This window comes from Pteropus alecto, unplaced genomic scaffold (assembly GCF_000325575.1).
Source record: "Pteropus alecto unplaced genomic scaffold, ASM32557v1 scaffold3, whole genome shotgun sequence".
Classification (NCBI taxonomy): Eukaryota; Metazoa; Chordata; class Mammalia; order Chiroptera; family Pteropodidae; genus Pteropus; species Pteropus alecto.
In genome coordinates this window covers 34,904,499-34,914,201 of record NW_006442484.1, presented here as the reverse complement: position 1 = coordinate 34,914,201, position 9,703 = coordinate 34,904,499, and positions in this window count along the sequence as shown.

The window sequence follows — 9,703 nt, the reverse complement described above, 5'->3', positions numbered from 1 at the left end:
TCAGATACAACCTCAGACTCTCTCAACATCCATCCAAGAATATTGCAGCTAATCCAATGTTGCTAATTTCATTCTTTGTTATTCGATTGCTTCATCAAGAGTGTTAGCTGGACAGATTAATGCTTCAGTCAGTATACAGTTCATTCCTCAACTCCCTACCCAAAGCAGTTTCCAAGTGTAATAATATCCATTAACATACCCAGATGATATAAGCATTGGTTTGACACTCAAAACCTACAGAATGATTTGACCTTTATTCAATGACCTAAAATAACTGTCCTCATTTTTCAAACTGCAACATTCCAAGATGTTTTTTCTTTTATCTTGTACCTCTGGAACAAATTTTTTTTAATAATCAAAATAACTATAATTAAATAAAAAGTTAAAAACATATTCACAGCATTCTTTATACTTAGAGAAGTACAAAATTAGATATTCGCTTTGGTATAATTTAGCATCGGTATTTAACACTGAGAATTAGATCAATAATTTGGATCAGGAGGTTAATGCCTGTTAACCTCAATTGTTAATGCTACAATTCATTTTACTGAATTGTGAACTGCTTTTTTTAAATCTAATCTTGAAAGAACAAAAATCTATATGCAAAAAGATACGTAATGCAGCATAATAGCTTTCCTTATTTCTAACACCCCTAAAGTAAAAGATGATGAAAATCAGTGAGGCAAGGAAAGAACTCAGTTAATCTGAAAGACTGTTGTCTCTAATTTGGAAAAAAAAAAAAAGCGGGGGGGTAGATATTTGTTACTTCATTCTTTATTAGAAATTTGGGGTTTTTTACATTAAATTGTAAGGCACTCTTCAGATATTTCTCAAGTTTCTAAAAATGCATAAAGCAGAAAAACTTATAAAATTAAAGTCCCCTTTGCTAATCATTCAACTCTCATTTATTTCTACAGAGGCTATAAGGGTTGTCATGCTTAAACAGTTTGGCCTATGTTATTTCACTTCTCAAAAGCCATCAGGTCTTTAATAAACTGATTCCAAAGTACATCCCTAGCCTCACTTCTCAGGACATTCTACCATGTACCCTATCTTCCCATCATGACAGTTTGCCCACACTCTCATCCTCTTTCTATCAAATTCCTTTCAGGAGTCAAAGATCCGCTCAAATGCCGCTTTCTTGATAAAGCATTCTCTAATTTACCTAATCAAAATTAAATTGTCATTTCCAAACACTACCAAAATACATGAACGCTTCTTAAGAACCTGTTTATTTCTGCCTTGATTTATACCCTTTTCCTCTTTCCGAATTGCAAGTACCTTGAGATCAAAGATCATTTTTGATCATATCTATTTTCATGTTTCCCTAGTACCTAGCAATATGATTATAATTTAAAAGCTAAAAATTCCCTTAACTCTGCAATGAAAAGGCTTGAAAGCTATAAAAGATTTAATACAGTTCAATTATTTTCAGACAGTTTTTAAATTTACATTATATTTTTCACTTAGATATATAAAGAAACTGTGCCTTATGTCAACAAATCAACTGTTATTTATTGAAGATTCATTATTATTGTACCTGTTCAGTTCCAAATTCTGGCAGGAAAAACACAAAAAAATACTAAAATAATTCCTGCATTCAAAAGATACCCAGCAAGGACCATATAAGAGGTTCAGACGAATTCGAAAGATACCCAGCATTCAAAAGATAACCAGCATTCAAAAGATACCCAGCAATTCGAAAGATACCCTGCATTCAAAAGATACCCAGCAAGGACCATATAAGAGGTTCAGACGAATTCGACAGGCTCTCAGAAGAGGAAGAGACATTTTATACTGAGAGTAGTCTTAGAAAGCTTTCCAGAAGAGTGAGGACTGATCTGGACCCTGGAGAATTTAATTTCCTGACCACAGGAAATGCTACACTCAGTGGAAATAAGTATGTGAGCAAAAGTGCAGAGACAAGCATGTTCAAGAGAAATAAAAAGATTATTTTTGCAAAACTAAGAGAGAGAAATTGGGTTGAACCAGACTATAAAAATCTTTGCAGATAGAGTTAATCCTATGACCTTGATTATTTTCAGATTTACAGGGAAGTAAATTAAGTGGACATAGACAAAACAGCCAAGAACAGAAAGGGCTCAAAACTTGAAAGATAAGAGCTGGGAGATCAAAGATTCTAACACCCTTGCCTCATTCATTCTGGAATGGCTGAACAACTCAAAGCAAGTGATCTTGTACATCAGCAAACTGTTCAATCTAACGACCAGGAAAAATGAAAATTTCTTTCCCTCATGTCCAATGCCCAGAGCATAGTAAATGCTTGATAAATGCTTGTGGAAGGAAGGAAGAAAAGAAGAAAGGGAGGAAGGGAAATTGGAAGGGCTCTGAATAATAGCAACTTAAAAGGCTGTTTCTCAGAAAACTAGACAATATGAAATAATATTATTTATTATTGTGTACCAGGCATTGTTATAAACTTCATATGTATTAATTCATTTAATCCTCACCACAACCCAAGTAGGTACAATTATTATAACAAATTTATGGGTACAAAAACTGAGGATGGAAGAGACAGCAAGACCTACACAGACAATAAGCAACAGAACCAAGATTTTAACTGAGACCATTTAACTCCAGACCCTACACTTACACCCTGAAAAGGAGGTCATGGTTTCCCTCAGCCTTTGGAAAGCATATCCAACCATGGCTTCAGAATGAGTCTAGTCAGTTCCACTGAGTCATCAAGTTGGAGGTCTGAATTGGTAATCCAAATTATAACTCTCCACACTACTATTTTACAGAGTGACAGCAACAGTGAGCGTCTGTTCTCTCATCTTTAAAATAAGAGTAACATATTTTCCTCTGCCTACATTAGATGAACAGTGAGGGTTAATCATATTTTAAAATATCAACTGTACCCTATTTTACATATCACATGACATTCTTATTACCAATGATACAGTAAGTCCTCACTTAGCATTGTCCTTAAGTTCTGCAACTATAAGTGAAACAGCATATAACAAAACCAATTTTACCACAGGCTACTTAACATAAACAAGAGTTAAGTTCTTATAGCATCTCATCAACATTATAAGGAAACATTGAAAGGAACCCCCTTGTTCGAAGATCTGCTGTACTACAAAATGTATCCATCATTATAAAATGATTTCTAAATCCAAGTGTGTCACTTATATTAGCATTGCACATAACAGTACCTGTGTACCTAATTGCACCAAAAGTAACCATGGCACATTTAATTACCAAATTAATCTGCTTAGGCTTGAAAAAGGGCAGTCCAAGAAAACACTAATCTGTATTTTTTTAATATATTACCTCAAATAAGTGAAACAGATCAAGTGCCTTTTCACACGAATGCATCCTTCAGTGTTCCTAAATAAAAATAATTGTCTACAAAGATCACAAATTCTACCCAAACCTATAATCTCAATTTAGTAGCAAAGACATTAAATTTAGCTTCCTTCTTCACAAAAATTAAAGACAGTCAACCTAGTGGGCTAAAAATAAATTGTTTCATCTGACATAATGGAAATTGTTTTATAGTCATATGTCTTGTATCTAGCATTTCAAATGATATTCAGAAGCTAATTTATTATAAATACTGACAAAAGGCAAGCTTCAACCTGAAGCAGATACAAACTAAAACATTCAAAAGGGAGAAAAGATCTTCTACACAAAATTCTTAGTATAAATCATGAAAAGGTAGAACTTGATAGCATAACACAATGCTTTTATTTAATAATGAAAGATGGCATCTTGCAGAACATTCAAAGTGATACACATTGAGATGTGAAAATGTAGCATTATTTCTCGTGCACAAATTAAATGTAGTGAACCAGGAATAAGGATAAATTAATCCATTTGGAAATCTGCTTTAAAGGACTTCTCTAAAAAAGGAAAAGTTATACATATCCATATTCTCTGTGTATAAAAAAATCAAGTAATGTGTTCCAAAAACTATGTTATATCCTGACTATATTCCAAGATATAGGAATTGAAGCATATGTAAAAAAAGGTTATGGATTCCCTGCACTAGTAAAATCTATTTTGGAAAGGAAAATCTTCAGCTGTCATGGAAAGAATCACAGAAAGAATCACAAGGTTGATAAAACACTATCAACTAATATTTTAATTCCCTTCTCAATATAATTAAGTGTTCTCTACTTGAATACTTCTAGTGATGAGGAAATCACAGCCTCTTAGGCTGCCTGTTCCATTTGGGGAAACTGTTTCTCTATATCACCCATTTTCTGACACTCTTGTAATATACAGAATGAACCTAATTCTTCTACATATAAGCCCCTCAGATATGTTCAAACAGCTATCATATTATCTCTAAATTCTTTCTACTCTGGGCTAAATGTTCTTGATTTCTTCACTCATTACTTAGTGGCATATTCAAGTTTCTTCCTCTCTCCCTCAACCCCAGCCACCCTCATCTTAAATGCAAAACTCTAAGTGTGTAGTAAGAGCAGAAGGCGGCTCATGAAAATCTGACATTCCTTACTCTAATTAATGGCATAGTTAAAATTTTTGGAATGAGAGTCATTTATTAGTCAACTAACATATACATACTGCAATTATAAAGTTTCTGTTACTGAAGCAACATATACCAGCATTGCTGCTACAATGCAAAATACTTCAATAATACCTTTTTTGAAAGTGCCTTTAGAGTCAGTTTACAAGTAGAGAAGAAAATTAGTCTCATTGCCTTATAGTCACACTCTTGATTGTCATATCTGCTATTTTATTATTTTTAAACAACAAAAATAATGTTGTGCTGTTATTCAGCTACAATATTTGACAAATTTTGTTCTGGATAACTTCTGGCTCTTTGAAAAACTAAATCTACCCTCAAAGCATGAAAATCTGCTACTACAGTCAAAGCATTTGCCATAGGCCCTGAATACAAATCCAAAAGAGGAAGAGCAAAAACAGTTTGAATGATGGCAGCATTACTCAAATACATGTATGTATGTGTATATGTGTGTATGTGTTTGTGTATGTTTTCTCAAAGTAACTGATATCAAGTCATTGTGGTAGGTATATTTTGATATGTTAAAAAATCCACATTAGCTTATGTCTATAGATTATACTAAACATATGGCTGAAATGGTAAGTAGGGATTTGCACAGTGTCTTCCTATTTCACTTCATGCAATGTCAAATTAGACCTTTCCTCTTGTTGCTGAATCATAAAGAGTTAAGTGTGTGTACATAATAACTTCATTTGTAGCCCTAGTCATAGTGTACTACAATTGTTTCGTAACTTGTCTTCCCTATTAAAGTCTAAGCTCCCTGAGGGCAGAGATGTTGGTTTTCATCTGTTTCACCAATAATACTTGCCAATATTTTTAATATTTGCAAAAAATAACATCATAAAATTAAATAATTTTCTTGCTCCTCTTTTTATCAGTAGGATGAAGAAAATGGGAGGAAAATAGATCCTAATACCCAGATGTTACCTTAAGATGGGTTGCTTAAAATTCTTAGACCTATTATACCCCCAAATATAATGGCACATGAAATACTGCACATAGATATAAATACACAAACTACATTTCAAGGCAAATCAATTAAAAATTAGCAAGAATATTATGAATACTCTTTCCAACTTCAAAAGTTAAAAAAATCAGTTTTTTATGAAAGAAATGTTTATTATTCACATCATAAAACTAAAAAAATACTCTGCAGACCAACTCAACAGTGTCAAACTGAGTCTATTTATAGAATATAACTTATAAGCTGTGAGCTTTACTATTAAAAGATTCATTGCATTTTTTAAATCATTAGTATGAACAGAAATATATTTACATAAATTACATTGTTTCTTTCAAGCTACTGTTAACAACAGATGTTGGAAAGAATTATACTATGTTCAAGTAAGTATACAGCAAATCTTTAAGAACTCCTTCCATATAAAATGTTTTATATTCTTTATTATTTGTTATTTGAGAAATACTAGCTCATGAATTATTCATAATATCTAGCCAGATCTGTTACATCAGGTGTCAGATTAATCTAGGAGGTAGAAAGTGCTTAGTTTTACATGAAGTATTCATTAAACTTGGTGAACTCATTAAAGTATGTTAATTAGGTAATAGACAAAGGAACTCGGTATTTGGTAGAGATTGGGCACTGTTAATACCTTGCTTTGTGTTAATACCTTGGCTGCAGTTTTTTTCCCCTTAATGAGCACAGGGAAAAGCTGATTATTCCAAATGCAGAAAAAACATCACATGTGTTACGTGTTGGAAAAATTGCCCCAGGTGACAAAAGGAAATACATACCAAAGGAACTGGCACTCTAACAAAGAGTATCATTTCAATGCTTCTAAAATTTTCTTTGATATAATATTTATCATGAGAATCCTACATGTTAATTTTGATATTCTCAAAATATTTCATTGTTAGCATTAATATTTGACCAATACTGCTTTTATCTCAATTCAGATCTGCCTATAATCAAAAGTATATGATGCTTGTCCTTTTATTATTTTGATTTTTTAACACTTAAATTATAAACACCTTAGAGCATGCCTGTTTGTTTGCAGGTAAGGCCCAAAAAATCTCAAATAATGTCAATTGAATAATTTCCTACAAAATGATAGCTTCTCAAAGGCTATGTTTAGTTTTCCACAGAAAGACCTGAATTTGAACAACGAAAGTACAAACATTTGGATGCTTATTACACACCAACACATGAACTGTACTGAAAAGACGGCCTCTGGGCTCTTTCAAGTTTTATCTAGCTACCTCAAATACAACCATTTATCACACAAACCAATTTTCTATAGCTCTGTGTTATATGTGAAAGATTACTTATGAACAGTCCTCAATTCTCATACTAAAATAGTTTATTCATAAAAATAAATGTTTCTTTCCATCTGTCAAATATCTTTAGGATTGAGCCCTTTTTGAGAATATAATGGTCCAAAATATCTACTACTGTATGTCCAGACTTCAAATGATATCCCCTGATCCAACATGAATGGTGAAACCAATATTCAAACATGCTTTCTTTTCCACAGGACTTCATGTATCTTGTTTTCTATTACTTCTCTCGGTGAAAATCATTGCCACTTTACACACAGAATTTAACTGCATAAACAAAATGATTCAACAAATATTAGAACATATATGTCATAGTTAGTGATACAGAACACAACTGGCTACATTCAAAATATAACTCTACCCATGCCACAGTCCAGGCTAAAATACTAATCTTTTGTCATCATTATACTACACAGCCACTCAGATATCTGGTCCTAAAAAGTAAAATAAAATAAAATAAAAACTTTTGAAAAGTAAAAGTGCGTAATTATTTCATTTATCATTAATTGCAAAAAGAAAATGTATTTGGTAGCATTTATCAAAAGCTGCTACTATTTTTGGATTAAATCCGTTTTTCATAGGATGATTTCAGTTATGCTCCTTCAATTTTGCTTACAGAAATATGTTCTTCGGTTTCTGAAATAATTTGCGTATTAAATGTCATACAAGACTTTTCTAGGAACATATTTCAAATTTTAATTGCAGGATATTCATTAAAGTGAAATAAATGTCTAAATATTAAATAGAATTTTTTGGTGTTGTGCTGCTTTTTAGCTGTTTCTCAAAACTTCAAACACACACAAAAAGATGTGTCCACAAGGAATATCATATGAATATGAACAACAGGTCAGCTAAAAGACCTAACTTTGCTCATAAAAGCAACTATGGCACTACACATTTTCTGATGTTATGTGAATTCACTCCTCTAAAAAACTAGAAAGACCAAAGGAGAAAAAAATTACCCATTAAATTTAGGCAATAAGTAAATGTTTCCATTTATATTTTCGTTATCTTTCTAAATTTTTAATGTCCTACATTACACTTTTAAAAGAGCAATATTACAAGAAAAGGCTGTTTTCAAATATGAATTACACATTTAAGTGACCTGATTTGGTATAGCAATGAATATCTTAGCCTCTAAATATACCAGAGGAAGTTTATTTACAAAAAAACACTGTAATTGAATACATAATAGCTCATTTATGTGCCATTACCTCTGGTTACAAATTGTAAAAATGTTTCCTATTGGTTCATTCATTAAATATCAAATATTCATTTATACCTTGTATCAACAGTCTAAATTTACCAAAGTTTAAGCACGAATGCTGTTCTGATTATTTGCTAGCCCAAGTAATGTTTAGGTATCACTTCAATAAGATTGCATAAAAATCTCAGCTATTCTGCTCATTACTTAAAACTAACATTTGTGATGTGACCACTGCAATAGACTGAATGTTTGTGTTTCCTCAAAATTCTTATGTTGAAACCTAATTCTCAATATGTGGGTAATTGAAGGTGGGCCTTTGGGAAGTCATTAGGTCATGAGAGCAGAGCTCTCATGAATGGGATTTAGTACCCTTTATAAAAGATACTGCAGAGAGCTCCTTGTCCTTGCTGCTATGTGAGAACACAGCAAAAAGACAGCACTCTGCAAACCAGGCAGTGGGGCTCTCACCAAGGCACTGCATCTATCATTGCCTTGATCTTGGGCTTCCCAGCCTCCAGAACTGAGAGAAATAAATTTATGTTGTTTTTAAACCACCCAGTCTATGGTATTTTTGTTATAGCAGTCCAAATGGACTAAGACAGTCATGGAGACAGCCAAAATTCTCAATTATTTTATTAAGAAAACAGTATTACATGCAAGGTCGGAAAAGAAGAAGAAGATTTCGAATCCCAGAGAGCTTCTTGTTTCCAGTTTTTCTGTGTCCAACAGACCATAGCCATTATTAAAAATATTTCCTAAATGAAGCCTAACATTTCATTAGTGCAATAAAGCAAATCAAACTGAGAAATGCTCCTCAAGATCATGTTCCTTTTGCTTTAGAAAATGTCTTCGTATGTTGAAAAGCAATTTTATAAATATCTATTAACAAAAAAATATATACAGTTATGTAATATACAGCCTCCACATTTCCACATAAATATTGATTTATCTTACTAAACAAGTAGCCATTAAAAAATTCATATTATATAGCAATAATTTGACAAGATTAAATTGTTTTATCAACATCTCTGGAAACAAACTGAAATAACAATAATCTACAGATAAAACAGATTTTTATTACTGCTCCAACTTTGTAATACCACGCAACAGAGATAACACGATCATATATTCAAAGAGAGTTCCCGCTTCCCCTTCTGTACTACTTCCTGTATCTCACAGTTTCCTGGCCTCTACCTCTTGTAACTGAATAGTTTTATAACTTACATTTTCCTCCATTAATAAGAATTAAGTCTAAATTCAAATATGTTAAAAGAAGTGTTAAATATTACATTTTAATGGGATACAATAATCACAATATTGGATCACAACTTAACACATGATCTTTAAAAGGTGAAGCAAGAACCCAAAAATAACAAAAATAGTGGGAAATAGTCACCTATAATAATTGTCTAGAGAAAATGGAACTCTAAGACCAAGCCACCAAAGAAAAAAATGAGTAAGTAAAAGCACAAAATGAGTCAAGATAAACTTATTCTTCACTTCAGTTTGGGGGTGAGTACTCCTGTTTCTCTTAAATTGGATACTAAGTAGCTCTTTTCCTCTGGAAAACTTAGTTCTAGTAATTTAAAAATTATTTCACTCTCTTCAGAAATGAAACAGGATATAAAAATTAAAACAAACTGACTGTTATAAAGAGATTCCTAAAAGGCAAATGAGGTACT